This window comes from Protopterus annectens, chromosome 2.part0 (genome assembly GCF_019279795.1).
Source record: "Protopterus annectens isolate FY-2018-M chromosome 2.part0, PAN1.0, whole genome shotgun sequence".
NCBI lineage: Eukaryota > Metazoa > Chordata > Ceratodontiformes > Protopteridae > Protopterus > Protopterus annectens.
Genome location: NC_056728.1, coordinates 400,667,168 through 400,686,261, shown reverse-complemented (window position 1 = coordinate 400,686,261; position 19,094 = coordinate 400,667,168).

The following is a 19,094-nucleotide window of genomic DNA, read 5'->3' as shown; positions in this document are numbered from 1 at the left end:
TTTAAAATTCCAGGGTGTGGAGTGAATCTCCACACATATGAGGTGGAGAAATTGAAGTCTCCCAGACAAAACACTTTAAGCGTTTCATATGTGTGTTTGAGTAACAGCATTTAACTTTCAATTTGCTACTTAGTGATCAAATGTTTGTGTATCAATCTCTCATGTAGTGAACTTCCATCATGAGGCCCTTCCCCAGATGTAGTCTGAACTAGTAGAATCAATCAGTTCCAGTTCATTTGCTTTCTACATGAAAGTCCAGTACCAGTACAGTGGTACTATTACTATTACCTGTTAAATGTGTTTTTGAATGCTTGAAATGTTAGTGGGAAATGATGCTGGAAAGAATTCCTTGTCATGTTAGATCATTTCTTTATATTGTTTAAATAACTCCCAGACAGTAATTGAAATTGGTCTTTTTAGATCAGTCCATCAGCCCAATTAACAATAAATTAACAATATATGGATAAATAAACATGCAGCATCCAGCTCCATGGCATAGCTGGAGAACCCCCTGACTATGCTCAGTGACCTGAGTTTAACAGCTTGGGTACTTGTAGCAGATTGCCAGAAAGAATGGGCAATCCATCATTGGGGGGAGGGAAGTTGGCACTGGCTCAACAGTCCTGTGATGTCTAGCAGGAGGAACAGGTATTCATTCAGTGGAGTTCTGAGATGATGAAAATTCCACTATTATATTGCATTTGCATTATGGGGATTGGGGGATATTGGTGTGCAGATGCATGATTGCTCTCAGGATTCAGTAATGGCAGTCTCAGAGGAATTCCCAAGAGAGAAGGGAAGGATGTTCTCGCAGGGAGAGAAAGTAGTCCATCATCTCTGATCCCTTTAGACATGTCTTTTTAGGACATGTCATTTGTTTGATCAACATGATGTTCTGGGCTTTGTTTTAAAGATGCTTCTGGCACATGATCATGCCATCGCATTCACCACCTTAAAAATGTAAACACTCAAGTGCTGCTATGTTTGTTGTTACTATGGATACCATGTTTTGTGTAGGACAGAGTTCCAAGAAATTTACTTTATTGTGGATGTTATCTAGATTCATTTATAACTATGTAAGTTCATTTTATTTGTCTTTATTGTGCAGTGTTTATTTGCTCAGTTTATTTTTATTATATAAACTGTTTAGATTAGAAGCACTACAATAAACCTGTACTTGGTCCTGAACACTGTCCCTGGACTAGAAAGCTGGCTCATTCTCTATCACCCAAATCTCAGTAGGGAGTGGATGGCTGATAGTGATTTCCAGACAGAAACAAATGGACAACTAGGCTGTTGTCTAGCCCAGAAATGCATAGCTCCTGTTCTGCCAGGCCAATGGGTTAAGGTAAGTGAGTCACTGGGCAAGGTTGTGGTGGAAGCAAAAAAAAGTAAATGAATAAATAAACAAACAAAAAGATTCAAACTGCTTGAAATACTCAGATCTGCAACACACAGAATGCATAAGAAATGTAAAGTGAACTGTAACTTCTTAAGTATCAGTTAGTTTACCTTTGTGGAATTAAACCATATCAGTGTGATTTTTGCAGTGACCAGGTGTTTGGCCACAGAAAATATGGCAAAAGGTTCTGAGTGTATTATACTCCTGAGAAAACTATATTAGCAAATCGAGTGAAATTGCATAACTAAGCAATAAAAATATATCTTACATTGCTGGAAAAAGGTTGAATTACACAGAAAGTCAGGGAATGGATTAGCTGGTCAAGTATTTACAACAGTAACATCTGTTGACAGAGGTAATACTTGCAACATTTTATAGGTTCATAGGTTGACAGGCATTACAAGACAATTGAGTCATATGACCATATGTGCCTTTCCAGTACCCACCCTCAGAACAATCCTCCTCCCTCAACAAGGGTCAGGCCCATCAAGCCATTGGTGTGTCTAAGACTTTCCATCCAACAATCCAGTAACTGTGTGAAGGGGGTTAATGTATTACACTGCTTAATGCTCAATGGGAGTTTATTCCAGAGATGGAAAGGGTATTTGGTATTGAAGTCATCTCCCTATCCTGTTTTATTTATCTGCTGTTGAAGATTCAAATCCCTATTTCTAGTATTTGTGGAACTATTTGATTTCTGGAAATAAAAAAGGTCCAGGATAGTTGGATTCCTAATGTCTCTAAAGGCTAGGCACAGATCACCCCTTACATGAATACAAGAACAGAGATTTGAATGTTTCCTGTCAACTCAAGCTTTTTAAGCCATTGATTGTCATTGCTATGAACTTCTGGGGTCTCTCCAACTTTTAGATAAATCTAATGAAGTACAATCCAAAGTGGGCTTTGTGTTCAATAATTGGCCTGTTCAATGCTGAGTACAAGGTGACACTGACTTCTTCAGATCTGGATTATATCCCTTTGGCAATAAGCTGCTCTTAGCAGAAGGACTTAGTAACCAGCATGGCTACATGATGATCAAAACAAAGTTACCCACCCCAGTTTCAAGGTCTCTGACCACATTTTCACTTTGGAATGGGGTTTTGTCTACTATATATGCAGGGGGGTGGAGGTGATTTCCTAAATGTAACAATGTTGTACTTTTTAGCCTGGTGCCAGGTATTAACAAGTGTAAGCTCACTTGGCAGAGGCTGGGTATCAGTGAGTGATTTAACAATGACTCCAATTTACAATTGTCCACTAATTTAGTTAGCCAGTGTGGTTTTGGTTTGTGGCCTGAAGATCAGAAATGAAAATACCACATAAAAGGGTTCCCAATATAGCTACTTCTGACATACCAGTGGTCACCTTCATAAATTTGGATGAGGCACTTGCTGCTTGCCTTGTATGGGTTCAGTCCTATAGCCAATTTTGCTATCCGTCTCACTACATAAGGATAAATATTTTCTGTATTAAGTTTACTAATTATGCTAGAATGTGGAATGGTATGAAAGGCCTTTGTCATGTCAAGTTAAGTAGTGTGCACAGCATGGTCGTCATCAAATCTTAATGTACCATTTCAAAAACTACCATATTTAATGGTCATTATCTTCCCTTGCCAAAACCAAATTGCTGTGGGCAGACTTTAATATTCTACTTAATCAAGCCTGCAGTAATGTATTCCATGACCTTTGCAGATAGGGCTTATTTAGCTGATGGGTCTATAGCTACCATGGTCAGTGGTAAGACGACTGTCATGGAGTGTCATTACTGCTGCTGTGTACCGTTTAAACATCAGGGACACAGCTGGTGTCTAAACTTACCTTGAGCAGTTTAAGGAATGGTTCTGCCAGGGTTTTGTTTAGTACTGTTTATTAAGTAGCTGGATACATTACCATGTCCTACAGAGGAAGTATTTTTAGTTTCAGGGAGTATCTTTACAATATATTCTTTAGTGATGGAATGCCTACTAGTTTCAGAAATAAGTGGGCTTTGGATAACCATCTCAGGGATAAAGTTTGCACTGAGTTTGTTTCCCCACTATGTTTCTTATGTCTTCTGGGTATAAGTATATATTTTTGGGTAAGTCCAGAGTGCAGTTGTGTATTAACTCCTTAATTTCCTGGCATAGCCAAAGAAGCATTTGTAATTACCTTGGGTTTGCATACTTATTTATGTACATGGACTGCCTTGGTAGTCCTAAAGGTAACCTTCAGTGTGTCTGTTCATTTCCTAATGCTATCCTTGTCTGTCTTTGATATATTGATTTGATTCATTGTACCTTTTGTGCAGTTTTTTTATATTTGTATTATATTACATATTTATGTTTGCAGTCTTTGTATGCTGGTTGTCTTTGCTTAAGACATAAAATCATCCCATGTAAAATCTGTAATATCCCCTTATAGGGAATATCTGAAACACTTCACTTAACTGTAAATATCAAAAGAAAGGTCTTTTAGGTGAACAAATATCACAAGCACTGAGTGGAAAATAGAAATACATTAAACAATATCCAAAAACAGCAGAATAACAACATATTTTTGATATGCCTTCCAGTGAAAACTGCTGACACTGAAAGTGATAATTCATAACCATGGCATTATTTATTGATGAAATGCTAGTGCATGTGATATGCAGAAAAGGAAATTATGGTAAATAGCAGTGTTTCTTCCATGTGAATGGCTTATTAAGGATATAAATAATTGTAATTTTAAATAAGTATAATTATATGTTATTATGTCTGTTGTTCATATAGCATAATCAAAGGGATCAAATTATTCCAGCATCATTAAAATAAGCATATTTGTCTGCAGGCGGTGTTAGCTTTCACATCATATGCATTACTCCAGAGTAGCATCCACAAGTCAAAAATGCTTTGAGTTGTGCAATTAAGTTACAGATGGTTTAGCCGCTACTATTCATGGCATTTCATTAAAATAAATAATCTAATTAGTCAGTCTTTGATTTATCCATAAGTATTGTCATCTCAAGAATTAAAACATAGCATCATATGTCACAATGTGGACACACACTGTTTACACTGCATAGCTAATGTAACTTAACTGTTCACTGAATACTTGTCAGCATATATGGTGTATCAACGTTAAAACATATTTCAGAAATAAAACAAGATGCATGGCAACTGAAACAGTATCTTCAAAGTTACTAGATAGAAATTGTTCAGACTTACTAGAGAGTAGTTATATTTCTAAAAATGATGCACTACATTCCCATTTCACATATGGTGCTTTCAAAACATTTAGTTTATTCTTTCATTCTATTCTTTTACAGCTGCATTATATTCTTTTAATGCAGCTATAATTATGCTGTGACGTAAATGTTTAACATTTAGCCAGCTATTTGACATAAAAGACAAAGCCTTGTCTAAGATCTGTGTGCTCCAGTTATAGTTGGTGAACAGCGTACAATGGATCTGATAAGGGGGATAAACAGGAACAATGAGATAATGCCTGCTCACGTCTCACAGAGGGAATGTTGGGTACACATTCCTATGTGGCACATTCTGTATAGGATTCCCTGGCAGCTATCAGAAAATAAAAAGTCACCACAATAAATTAAAAAACAAATGAAGAAAACACAAACCAGTGACCTCCAAAAATTGTTTATTGCTCCTGACGTCTCGGCTGCAAGCCTTCAAGGAAGATAAAAGCATGAGCAACTTCCCATGTATACATATTGTAACTAATCATTCAATAAAACAATTAATGAAACAATTAAAACACACTAAAACCCTTAAAGCAAAAGAATTTCATTTCAGAGCAAAATTTTCCAGTTTAGCTCTGAATTCATACCTTTAGAACTTAGAGTATCAAACTTAAGGATGTAAAGAGCTTCTTTATGAAGCAACTTCATACAAGAATCTATGGGAACCTTATCAATTCTTTCCAAAATTGTACCCTATAAACCTGCGACAGAACTTTGATGTGCATTCTGAATGTTTAACATTTAGCCAGCTATTTGACATAAAAGGTAAAGCCTTGTCTAACATCTGTGTGATCCAGTTTCAGTTGGTGAACAGGGTACAATGGATCTGATAAGGGGGATAAACAGGAACAATGAAATAATGCCTGCTCATCTCTCACAGAGGGAATGTTGGGTTCATATTCCTATGTGGCACGTTCTGTATAGAATTTCCTGGCAGCTATCAGAAAATACTTAGAGGTACTTATACAAGCGGGACCTTGAAAGTTGTATCACAAACAGAAGTCAGTGACACCTTCCCATAGAGGTCCATTGCATATATATCCCTGTTGGACATTTATGCATAGACTCAGGGGAATGTAGGGCTGTAAAAAGCAAAAGCAAAACCCTCAAGCATTCATGTGGACAATGGAACAACACCCAGCACACTTGACCCTTACTTCTTGGGGAACAAATCGGGTAAAGGGGTCTCAACATGTGGGCTGTAGAGCTTTCACCTTTGGGAGAATTAATGGATCAGTAGAATATCCACTAGAAGAGTCTACAGGCCAAAGCAAAAATTTTTATATTTGCTTGTGTGAATTTCATCTGATTTTTAAAGTGTTTTGCAATAAATTACTATAATAAATAAAGACATAAACTGAACTTAAGAAGTCATAAGAATTGCTGGACTACACATATTTCATAAAAAAAAAACTTAAGCTTAAGCACTTTAGAATAATATTTAAACAATCAAACCTGATGTGAGAACAAACTGAGTAGAAAAATGTTATGAAGAGTCTCTACTAACATAGTACCTCTGAGAATAGAAACATTTTTCAATGTAATTAAAAATGCAGTGGCATATAATAGGTAACAGGTACAGCTTCACATGTGTAAAACAAGTATTTTTCTTCTTGATCATAGCAGCAATGACAACATTACAGCACTTTTACATATAATTTAAAAATAAAGTCAGTTTCTTATAATCAGAAGAGTATTTTAAAATGTTTACATTACACTTCTTTAGTTCTGTGATGATTGAGATAATAGCATTATCCCTCATTGAGCATTCAATGTTTTATCTAGTTTTCCTTTTTAAATTATTGCTCTCCCTTGGTGCTGCAAAGTCATTTTAGAATGCTAATATCTGACTTAAGGAAAACGTGATCTTGTTCTGTGATAATTACTGGAATACATGACACATGATCTGAGATGCCTGAACAGTAGCTACTGGGAAATTAATGCAGGTAGGGATGCTTAGCTTCACAGAGGAAAAAGAAGGTGAAGTGGAAGGTATCACTGTGCCACAGGAAATGCATTACAGCTGTTACACCATCCTTCCTGTTTAGTGTACAAGGCATGTAACCCTGCTGACTAAGATACCCTGACAGTGCTTCTGTGCTGTGAATCTGGCCTGCTTCTCTTACACACTATGCCACATAATAAGATGTGACAGCACAGGGAGAGGTTGGAGAAGATATGTTGAAATGGATTTTATACTGAGACAAGGGAGCAGGAGAAGCAGATAAGAGGAAGTACATTTAATGTCAATGTGTCATCAGAGCTGTAACAGTAATTTTGGTAGTGGTAGAGAGGTAGACAGGAATGGAATGTGTTCCTTAGGATGTTACAGCAGAGAGAGAGGTGGTGAAGGAGTAATCTGAATTGAATTGTGCTTTTGGGGGCATGATAGTAAACCTTTAGGTGAGAGACTGAGTATATCAAACTGGATTGGTGCTGCTGGGGACATGGCATCAAGAATAAGGTGAAAGAAGGAAGCATATGACATGTTTGATTGGTGTGCTGGGAACTTGAATGCAAGAAGATTGTGCCTAGGAAGGGGAATTGATCTCAAAGGTGCAGGATTACATGAAAAGAGTGTGGCACTGCCAACTGCCATTCTGCCAGGGAAACATTATATAGGTGTTTGGAAAGGATGGATTAGAGAACCTGTGAGATGCCCTAAACAGCAAGGCAGCTGTAAGGGATTCACGAGAGAGCTCATTAGACAGGAATAATGCTTTTTGTGAAAGATCTTTGCTAACTATAATCCAGAAGGCTTAGTATAAAGCATGATATTCATTAAGTTTAAACTTAACAACCCAAATGCCAGCACACTTCCACTGCACTCAAGCCTACTTATTTTTCTCCTAAATCAATGAAGAACAGAGTTAAACTAAGGCTTATATGGAGTAAGACAGAATATGTCAGAAGTGGGGCAAGCATGTCCAGAAAGGATTTTATGGCACTATTACAGTCAGCAGGAAGTTCTCTACCTGAATTGAAATGGTAGATAACTTGTTGGAAGGCAGAAGTCAGGTGGTCAGTTATTAAAGCATTTAAATTCCTACACATTCCTTGAGCTATGTGATTAGGGGACTGAGCTTGCCTAGTCTCCACTGTGAACCAGACCAGCAGGTGATCTGACCATGAAACTGTCTCTACTATCAAGTCATAGGTTGTCTAACTCAATTTACACATCCAAGATATGATATGTGCATACACACACACACACACACACACACACACACACACACACACACACACACACACACACACACACACACACACACACACACACACACATGTTCGATTTACTTATTACTAACCAGTATGTAAACTCTTGAAAGAACATCTTCACACAACCGTTGGATAGCAGGTGAGGAAGAATGCACCACTTGCTTCTGTTTACTGAACAAATTCAAAGGAATTGGTGCTCCTGCCATGCAGATGGGTCATATCCAAAGTCAGGTGAGGTGATCAATCACCACATCCAATCCTAATCCTATCCTTCCTAGGGTAATGGGTTAAGGAGAGCTGCAGGAACAATGCAACTACTAAACGAGAACTGAAATTTTCATCCAGCCAAGTTTCAATAATAAATGTCAAGACATAATCAAGAAATAAATCTAACTATCCCCATGGTTTATTCTGAACGAACCAAGCATTTGTATACACAGCCCATAGGGAAACAGTGGAGTCCAGATTCCTAAAAAATCTACCTGGCATGGATAAGCAGTGGAATGATATCTTCCCACCATACAGAAATATTCCATGTTGTGGTCTGGTTATAGCAAGAAAATGTATAGTAAAGAGGACAGTAGCCAACTAATGTATGGTAAACAGGACAGCAGCCAAGTAACTCCGCTACACACATTCAAGGTCAGCTATACTAGTCCCCTTCCAGTCCTCTGTATGATATATTTTCAAAATACAATTTCTTTAACAATACTTTAAAACATTGTGAAATCTGGAGGGGCAAAAAGGACACAACAACACAATGTCTTCCACAAAACAAAATCTAATGTTATGACTCATAATCATATCAAACTCCTTAAGACTCCAATAAAAAAGAACAAATGAAATACAGTGGCAAGAAAATAAAGAAGAGTATATCATGACTAACAAAAAATAACATAAAAAAAACATAAAACAAGCAAATAGCATCAAAGCACAACTGCTACTAGCCAAACTGCACAATGTCTCTGGTGGTTAGAGCAGAGGACTAAGGCTGTAAACTATAAAAGAGCTGCATCACCTAAGTGTACAGGATCGGACTGCTTTCATCTCCACTTACATACTTTGTGACTCTGAGCAAGTAATTTCACCAGACAGTGTGCTCAGATCAGCTTTGAAAGGGGAGACTTCTGCCTTTTGTGCTTTCCTGGTTAACAAATATTTAAAACAAAAGTTTTCAGTGGGTACTTCCCTTGCGGTCCACAGATGTCGAAAAGCAAACTCTTTAAAGTAGGTCTTCAGTATCTTTCTCACCACAAAAGAAGCTGCAAATGGCAGATGGAATTATTTTGAATCGGAATATGGGCTGAAGACTCAAATTCCACACAAAAAGAAAATATTAAAGTTGTTAATATGGCCCAACAGAAAGTGCTAGTACAGCATAGGTCTTTGCTAGTACAAAATGCAGGTGAAATGCGAACCATATTTATATAGACCCCTTGTATAGTAATTATTTCCCCAGTGACAGGGTGACAGCAAACAGATCTTAAAATCAAAGTCTTTGCTAAACATAATAGGAGCTAGAAAACAGCACCAAACAATGGGAAAGCATTCCAATCAGCAAGTTCACAGAGCTATAATAGTGTTGTAAAAGTGAACAGACACCTTGAACAAGTGATCAAAACCTTTATACAAATGAGTGAATTAAATCTAGCTGTAATTTAACAGAAAAGAGAAGAAGGGAAATAGTACAGTTCATTCTGTGACACAACCCTGGAACATGATACAACATCATAACCAATAAAGCCAAACTTTCATCAAATGCTGCTTCCTTCCCTTAAACCAAGTTCACCACAGAAGCAGAGACAGTCAGAAATCTCAGAAATATCCAAATGCCCAAGTGACCGATAGATGGAACACAGAAATAAATATAATAGTAAAGGAATGTCAAAGTTCATCTACCACAGGATACTATAACTTGAATGCAGAAAAGCAAGTAAAAAGCAAATAAACAGTCCAGTTCTTATATGAAAGGAAATGCCATACATTCATCGACAGGCCAGGAAACAAGTCACAATACCAAAGCAAATACACCAGAAGCAAATATCTTTAAGGTAATTAGTACACCTCTGTAATAGTTAAAAGCATAATGTTTTCAATGACTGATAGTCAAATACAACATATTAAGAACCAAGAATGTTGTTATAGTCAGCAGAGGCAGGCAAACCTATCAGTAAAAACTCTTTAATGAAAATAATAGTAACAAAGCAAGTTAAAAATGGTTAAGCACTTTCGTCCATCCACTCGACTTCATCAGAGCAAACAAGTGACAAATCAGTGTTTAACTCATTCACTGCAATGGAGTTCAGGAAGTTTGCACTGTAATGTCCAATGGGCGGAGCCTAAGCCTTTTGACAGAATCAAATTATGTACTCACAGGGGTTATGAAAGTATAAATGGCAAACTTCAACACAAACTATTTTTATAGTGGTAGTATTCTTTAGGTTCTAGGTTATAAACAGAATTTTATAAGTCACAGTAAACATAGTAGCAATTACATTTGTAATATTGTATAAACAACTTACAATATCTCAGCAACCACTCAAATTACGCACATACTATCAGCAGCATTTTTCTCATCTAGCTGAGAGCTTTCATATGTGAAAAGGAGTTCTGTCTGTGTTACTTGGTTTTTGGGATATTTAGAAAATGATATTGATATAAATTAATATAAAAAAACAGTTATTATATTCTTTTCTTAATGAATGTCGTAACATAATAATTAACCCACTTCTGGGTGTGGTATGTTGGTTATACCCACCCCAAGGGCTTTTTTTGTTATTGCTATAATATCTATTTACCTACACTAGACAGAGGTCAAATATTAATGCAATTGAAACAAACAACAGTTGCGACCAGGAAACAAATGCTCCTATAGCAAATACTGAAGAAAAGAACTGGAACAAAAAATGCAAAGGAGCAGACCAGGACTGTGCTGCAATACTCACATAGACTAAATGTTCAAAAAGAACAATATCAGTTCTGAGCTGTGCTTGTAGAATCCAAAAATCATGAACTCCACTCACAAAATTCTAATAAATCCAAGTAGTTTATTTCACAATAAACAGATGAGGTAAGTACTTTCACCTGTTAGGGCTTCTTCACACCAAAAAGTACTTAATTGGTAAAAATCAATTTATATACAAATTAGCATTGCTAATCATGACATCATATCCTGAGGAAGCAGATAGATTCAAACGCCCATTGTTAACACTATATATATATATATATATATATATATATATATATATATATATATATATATATATCGTATCATAAAAAGAAGAGTTGTAGAATATAGTAAGTTAAAAATATTAAAAAAGTAATAAAAAAGTAAAGAAAATATACATATTAAAAATATATAAATATATGCAAGAAACAGTTAATATATACAAGATATCAGAATAAACCTTGTAAAAATATATAACAAGTCAAAAAGCAGCTTTGTCAGAAATAAAAATATATATCAAGAGCATAAACTGTATGTGCAAGAAAACAATATGTGCAAATAGCCAATAAATACAATTATCCGGCATATAACCCATATAACATAAAGGCTGAATCTTTTCAATGTACTGTTATGAAACATATTAATTTAAATAAAATTGCCCAGCAGGAACAGGACCCATAACTCACTCCACGACAAAAAATGTTGATAAATCCGGTCTTTATTAAGATGGAACAGAATAAAATAAAATAAAATAAACCAAGCGCTTTCACTCAGTTAATACCAAGCTTCTTCAAGGTACAATGATACAATACAATCAATTCACAGGTGTTAAATAGTAAAACACCCTGTCACATGACCAAATTAATTCATTCAACTCGTGTGTGAACCACTTCCTATTAGTTTAACTATCAAGTATAAAAGAGACATATTAATTTATTATGTGCTCATAGACTAAAAAAGGGGGTATAACTAAAGCCCTATGGCATGATTAACAATTTCCTATTTTTTTAAAACCAGTTTAATAGAAATTTTATCACTTAAACCTGGTTTCTGATCAGCCCTCAGTCTAATAATCCATTTGATTTCTACTCTCTCTCTGTATAGTTCCTTCTGCCCCCCCCCCAATACTTGGTATATTAATTTGAATCACTTGAAATCTAAACTTATGCTGATCATTATTGTCTAAGACATGTTTGGATAGGGCATTCTTGGTGGATTTAATTATTATGTTATAAAGGTGTTCTCTAATCCTCTCCCATAAATGCCTATCCATTTTTCCACATAGAACGTGGGGCACACTGTACACTGAGCTAAGTAAACAACATGATCTGACTGACAGGTTGCTGCAACATTAAACTTGAAGCTCCTACATGTCACTGAGTGTATGAAAAAAATTTCAGTGTTCAGAAATTCACAATAGTTATAGTCATTACATGCTGACGTGCCTGAAGATGGTAAGTCTGCAGCACATCTATTGTTGTCCTTAGGATAACATAATAGTCTCTGCAGGTTCATCCTGTTCCTATATGTAAAATGTGGTTTATCACCCACTATTCCTTTTAAATTAGGGTCAACCAACAGTATCCCCCAATTCTTATAGAATACCTCTCTCACCCTATTAATGTCTTGTGTGTAATTCATAGATAACTTAACCACTGGATCACAAACATTCTTCGATTCAATTCCTTCAACTAGTCTACTTCTATCAGAAAAATAGGGGGACGCTATGTTAGTTCTCAATTGGCTTACGCCCTCAAACCCTGTAACCCCCTCACTTAGATTATATGATCTATCTACCAATCTTTCCTGTAGATTCATTAACTCTCCTTCAAATCCATCTTCAGTTGGATTCAGACATTAGGCATGTATCGCCTGTCCTCTTATAATGTTCTTAAAAACAAACCTTAGGAGCATGCTCTCCCTATGTAAAAAGGAATTCTTGTAACAACTTTTTCTATATACACCCGTATTGAGCAACCCATTATATTGCACAGCTTATAAACAAAGTGATGGTGTCTAGATCTAGGAATGTCATTGTCCCCCTTTACTAGCCCTAATTAGGCCAGTCATTGTGTGTAATACTCTTTTTGGCATGTATCTGTTCCACAGAGATATCTTGCTAAAAGGATATATGGCCTAAACAATATGTCCTACATGGACCAACTCAAAGCCCTGTCACTATATTCGGTATTTTACAGACTGCTAAAAGGTGATCTATGTCTGGGATATAAGGTATCCTCCAATCCAATAATGATAGACCTACTGCACATCAGCAAATCAAATGCCATATTCGGTATATGGAACTAAACCTCACCTGAAACATCAACAGAATAGTTTGGAGGGACAGTTATATCTTGCAGAGGATACCACAGCTCTGGAACAGACTCCACATCCCTGTAAAAAAAATGCTCATGCCTGTCCATATTCAAGTGTAATTTGGATCTATGGAAGGGTAAATGAAAATATACCCCAGGACTGCCCCCATACTACACATGGACAGAGACAGCTCTTAAATGTTTTATTCCATGCGTGGGTCCTCTCAGATTATCTATGGTGTGATGCCATTTATTCTCACTAGGGGGAATACATAATTATCCACAATGGGATGGATAAGGCCAATCTAACACCAAATGGGATAGGTTCATTTAAGCACAACAACATAAACTGGCTAGGCTTCAAATGGCCAGCAAAGGCAGCTAGCCAAATACTTACATCTGAACCTATAAAAGAGGATTTGACCTGGTTTCTAGCATCAGGCAATCAATGATGGAAAACAGGAAACTTCATTTTGGAATAAATAGCCTACAGATAGTCTCTGACACATCTTGATTTTAATTTCAGAAATTAAACCACAGGAGACTGGAAGTTATAATTCTGTGCTCCTGAAGTAAAAACACACAGTTGGGGATATCTATAAAGACATCACTGAGGTAGTGTACTGCTTTGTCAAGTAAAAGTCATCAGAGGAGCCTGTTTTACAGAGTATAGGATATTAATGAAATGTGTAGCACTGAACTAGCCTGTTGGTGCAGGGCATCAGCTTGTGATTTTGATGAATCAAGCTTATGCAAAAACCTGTGAAAATAGAGAACTGAAAAAAGGAGTAGGGTTATAGGCCAATGTCTGACGCACCTCTCTTAGAGACAGAGAGCATATGTTTTTGTGGCAGAGGCTGAAGAGCAGAATTAGTGTCTTGTAATGTACACATGTGCACAGAGGAAAGGAGGGCATCAATATGCCATAAGCAGGAGCACTTTCGGGCATGTGTATACATCACTGCATGATCTAATGTTAACTCCCTTAATGGTTCTCCAGTCATAGACTTTATGCCAAACACTGCTTGGAGTTGTTTATATTAGAGTACTGGGTCTGTATTTCTAGTTTTATGTTTTGAGTGGATAGTAGTTAGGATTTGTGAGTTGGTGTTTTGTTTCTTACTGTTTTTTTTTTGCAGTGTATGTTTTGTTTTTTATTGTTTTTTGTCTGTTGTTTTGTTTCTTACTATTTTTTTTTTTTTTTGCAGTGCATGTTTTGTAAGGAATCAGTGTCAGCATACTTCTTAGTGTCCTCTGGCAGTGATTCATTTCTTCAGGGAAAATTCTCACTTCTTCAAGTAGATCTGACTATGGAGTTGATATATTTAAGTCTAGGAAGTTGTGGTGAGTTTGTCCCCTCCCTGCATGAAGCACTGTTTCATGTTATGTGCTGTATTTTATTGTACATTTGCTGGGGTTTTTTTTTGGTTCATATATTTGTGCATTCAAGTCATTTTGCATTTGGGTGATTGTGTTCACCCCTCCTGATGTTCTTCACATTTTTGTACAAGCACAGCTGATATAATTATACTGAGCTACCCTATTGGCTTGATTACAGTTAGTTGAAAGTGAAGCCAAATATTTTGTAAGTTTTTCCTTTGCTCCACAGCTTCATTCTTTTGTGTTCTTGAAGTTTTTACACATAGAGATGCTCACCTACAAAAATTCTGGGGGAGCTACAGATAGGTTATTATGGGGGTAAGCTTATTTTCCACCCTCTCAGTAATCATTAGTTATTCAGAGACAGCCCTACCACAGTGTTGTAACATGAAGACATGCAGCACTGCAGTGGGCTGTGTCTGTGGTATACTGCAATTCTAATGAGACATTCCGGAGGAGAAGACTGTGCTAACTATCAATAAGATATCTCCTGGAGATGCCTACAGTAAGGCATTTATGCAGATGGGCAAGTCAGAGAATAGCTTGGCTGTATAACTTATTACTGTAAGCTGTGTCAATGAACACAGTTAAAGCTAGCATTCTTCTGTTGCATGCAATGGGTGCAATCACATTACAGGTAAGTACCAAGGAGTTTACAGGAAAGGGAGCAATGGGCAAGGGCTGCACATGTGTGTATGTATGTATGTATGTGTGGCTGAATGTATGACTGTATGCAGTGGGATAACATATATATATATATATATATACACACACACACACACACACACACACACACACACACACACACACACACACACACACACACACACACACACACACACACACACACACACACTCTCTCTCTTGTACTGCAAAATAAAAGTGAAGAGTTAGTGACTGAGACTGATCAATTACTGCCTTAAAGGAGCTCTAAGGTAGCAGTGAGTGATCCTTTGTTTGATATGGTACAAGAAGATAACAATCTTTCTGTACAGTACAAGATAAATAAGCTAATTCATCTACATAAGAAGAAAGTACAGTTGTGTAAAATCTTACCATAATGGTAGATGTCCTTGCCTTCACTACTGCAGTATTCATTACTTATGGGATTTCCTGCCATGAAGCCTGTCGCTCATGTAGTGTGTGGCATAAAGGTGGCATTCAGGTGTACCATCCTCAGAACTGATTGCCTCAGTAGGAACAGCAAGCCAATGAAAACCAAAGAGTACCTACATATCCAGGAAGGAAAAAAGACTAGGGAGATGGAGGAAGGGAGTGAATACTGCAGCGGTGAAGGCAAGGACATCTACCGGTATAGTAAGATTTTTACACAACTGTTCCATGTCCTTACATTCACCACTGCAGTATTCATTACTTATCAGAGAGTGCCAAAGCTCAAGAAGAAACCTAGGAGGAGGAAGCAGCAGTTAAGCCTTCTAAGAAGCCATGAAGAATGAAATTAGCAAAAGCAGCTCTATCTCTGGAGATGCCATCCGACTTGTAATGCTTGGGAAAGGTATGCACAGAAGTCCAGATAGCTGCATCAAGAATAGAATTAGTGTCTGAACCCTTGGAAAAAGCACCAGAAGAAGCCACAGCTCTAGTAGAATGAGCCTTTACAGAAGAAGGAAGTCTCTCGCCATGAAAATAGCCTTTGAAATCCAAGTAGAAATACTTTGCTTGGAAACAGCTAATCCAAAAGACCTAGGATGAAAGGAAACAAACAACTGATCAGATTCTCTGATAGCTTTATTCTTATCCAAATAAAATCTGAGCTGTCTATGCACATCTAAGGTATGCAGCACATTCTCACTGTCAGATTGCGGAGAGGGGGAAAAAAGTAGACAAACTAATAAACTGATTAAATGACAACTCATTAACCACCTTGGGCATAAAAGAAGGATTAGTACGCAAGGACACCCTATCATCATGGAATATCAAAACAGGCAGACAAGCCACAAGGACTTGCAACTCAGAAACCCTTCTGGCAGAAGTAAGAGCTAATAAAAGAACTGTCTTCCAAGAACAATGTTGCAAGGAAGCTGAAACAGCAGGCTCAAAAGGAGCCTGAGTCAATTTCTCCAGAATGAAATTAAGATTCCAGGGAGGAGAAATAGGCTTCATGGGAGGAATAATGTTAAGGATGCCTTTAAGAAATTGCTTAGCCTCAAATCTAGAAGCCAAAGGAGGAGTTAAAGGCAGATAAGCAGAAAGAGTGTATAATTGGGCCTTAACAAATGAATAGGAAAAACCAGCATTGTGCAACTCACATAAATAAGAGAGAACCAAAGGAACATCCACAGTAAGTGGGCCCAGGTCATGATAAAAAAACACCAAATAGAAAACCTCTTCCATTTAGATAAGTAGGATTTCTAGTAGTAGGTTTCCTGGCCTTCTGCAGGACCTGCAGCACATTCTCAGAAAAAAGGTGTCTATGAGGGATGAAAACCCTATCACCCACAGTGTCAGTTAAAGCGTGGACAGGTGGAGATGGATGAGAGAGCCCTTGTCTTGTGTGAGTAGATCCACCCTGTGAGGTAACTTGTAATGATTGCCCCGGCTGGATGCAGAAGTAGAGGGACCAGTGCTGTTAGGGCCAAACAGGAGTCACCAGCAAGATTTTGGAGCATCCAGTTGAATCTTGAACAGGACTCTTAGAATGAGAGGAAGAGGAGGCAATGCATAAAGAAACATCCCCTTCCAAAAAAATGAGAGGGCATCCACCTTCCATATCAGAGGACCTGGGACTCTGGCACAAAACAGAGGAAGTTTTCTTTTTAGAGGGGAGGCAAAAAAATCTACTTGAGGATCACCCCACTGGTGAACAGTGTCCAGAAGCACATCGCTGTGAAGATCCATTCCTGGGATTGATTGAAGGACCTGTACAGAGTGTCTGCCATAATGTTCTGATCTGAAGGAATATAATCTGCCTGAAGAGTCACTTGATACTTGACAGCTAAATCCTATACCAGAAATGCTGGCAAAGAAGGTAACATCTTGCTCCCCCCTGTTTGTTGATATACCACATAACTGTTTTATTGTCTGTGAATACCTTGAGAGGCCCAGGAGAGACAAAAAGGATGAAAGGTCTGAAGAGCCAGCATAAGAGCTCTCATCTCTTTGATGGTGATGTGCTCCTTCTGCTGACAAGGCAACCACTTTCCCTGAACCATCAGGGAGCCAAACATTGCTCCCCATCCCACATCTGAAGCATTTGTGAACAGATCCTGAGAGGGAAGAGGAGGTTGAAAAGGGAGCCCTGTGTTCAGAGACAATTAATGAATCCATCACAGACGTTCCTTCTTGAGACAAGGGAGAAGAGGAACTGTAAAGTTTAGAGGATGCACATGTTGAAGCCACACTGACTTCAGAAATTACTGGAACTTCCTCATGTGGACTTTGGCCAGAGGGCGCATCATAATCATGGCAGCCATGAACTCCAGAACTCTCAGGAACTCCCTAGCTGTAATGTAGGGGAAGAAGAGTTTGAAAGTAAGAAATGAGAGTTAAGGTCTTTGAAGGAGGCAAGGATGCCAGCATTGGCACCATCTGAACCCTACAACCCAGAAAGACATGATCCTAAGAAGGAGCCAGGAAAGACTTTTTGAAGTTCATAGTGAACCCCAGGCTCTGAAGAAGAGAAATGGTAAAACAAAGATTTTGCAAGAGGACCTCTGGAGAGGATGCCTGAATCAGCAGGTCATCCAAGTAAGGAAATATTTGGATCCCTTGAAGCCTGCAAAAAGCAATCACAGGAGTGAGGCATTTGGTGAACACCCTTGGGGCAGTAGAAAGGACAAAGGGTAAAGCACAGAACTTAAAATGCCAGGAAGCAACAGAGAAACACAAAATCTTCCTGAAAAGAGGATGGATCAAAATATGGGAATAAGCATTCTTGAGATTCAGAGACACCAAAAAGGCCCGAGGGAGCAAGAGAGGAAATAGATTCTGAAGGGACAACAATCCAAAAGGAAAGCACCTTCAGAAAAGGGTTTAGATGAGAGATGTCTAGAATCAGTCACCAAGTACCCTCTTTTCTGAGCACTAGAAGCAGTCTTGAATAAAATCCCTTCCCCCTTTGGGGCACAGGCACCTCTTGAATAATACCCTGAGACAAGAGATCTCGAGGAACCTCTAGTAAAAAAAAAAGTTGTTCCTGAGGAGGCTGAGGAATGCCCATAAAAGGAGCATGTGAAATCCACACCATGAAGTACTCCTGATGAATGATTGACAGGACCCAATAATTCTGGGTGATTTGAAGCCAAATAGGAAGAGGAACAGAAAGAGGAATGTGGCTGGGAATAGGTGCATAGTCTGACAGCACCTGATTTGCCAGGAAAGGAAGGCTTTTGAATCCCTGCAATCTGAGTGGCCTTAGCAGGATTAGCCCATTTAGTACCCTTTTTACCTTTAGCAGGAGGGTGAGATTGCCTATGAACAAAGGCTGGCTTAGAAGGGTAGTTTCTCTGAAATTTAGGCACAGGAGAAACAAAGACATATTTAAGCTCCTGTAAGGCCTTCCCTTGACCTGAAGAGACTTAAATAAACCAGCAGCCACTTCCCTAAATGAAATTTATTATTCAGAGGAGCATCCATCAACTTAGCCTTA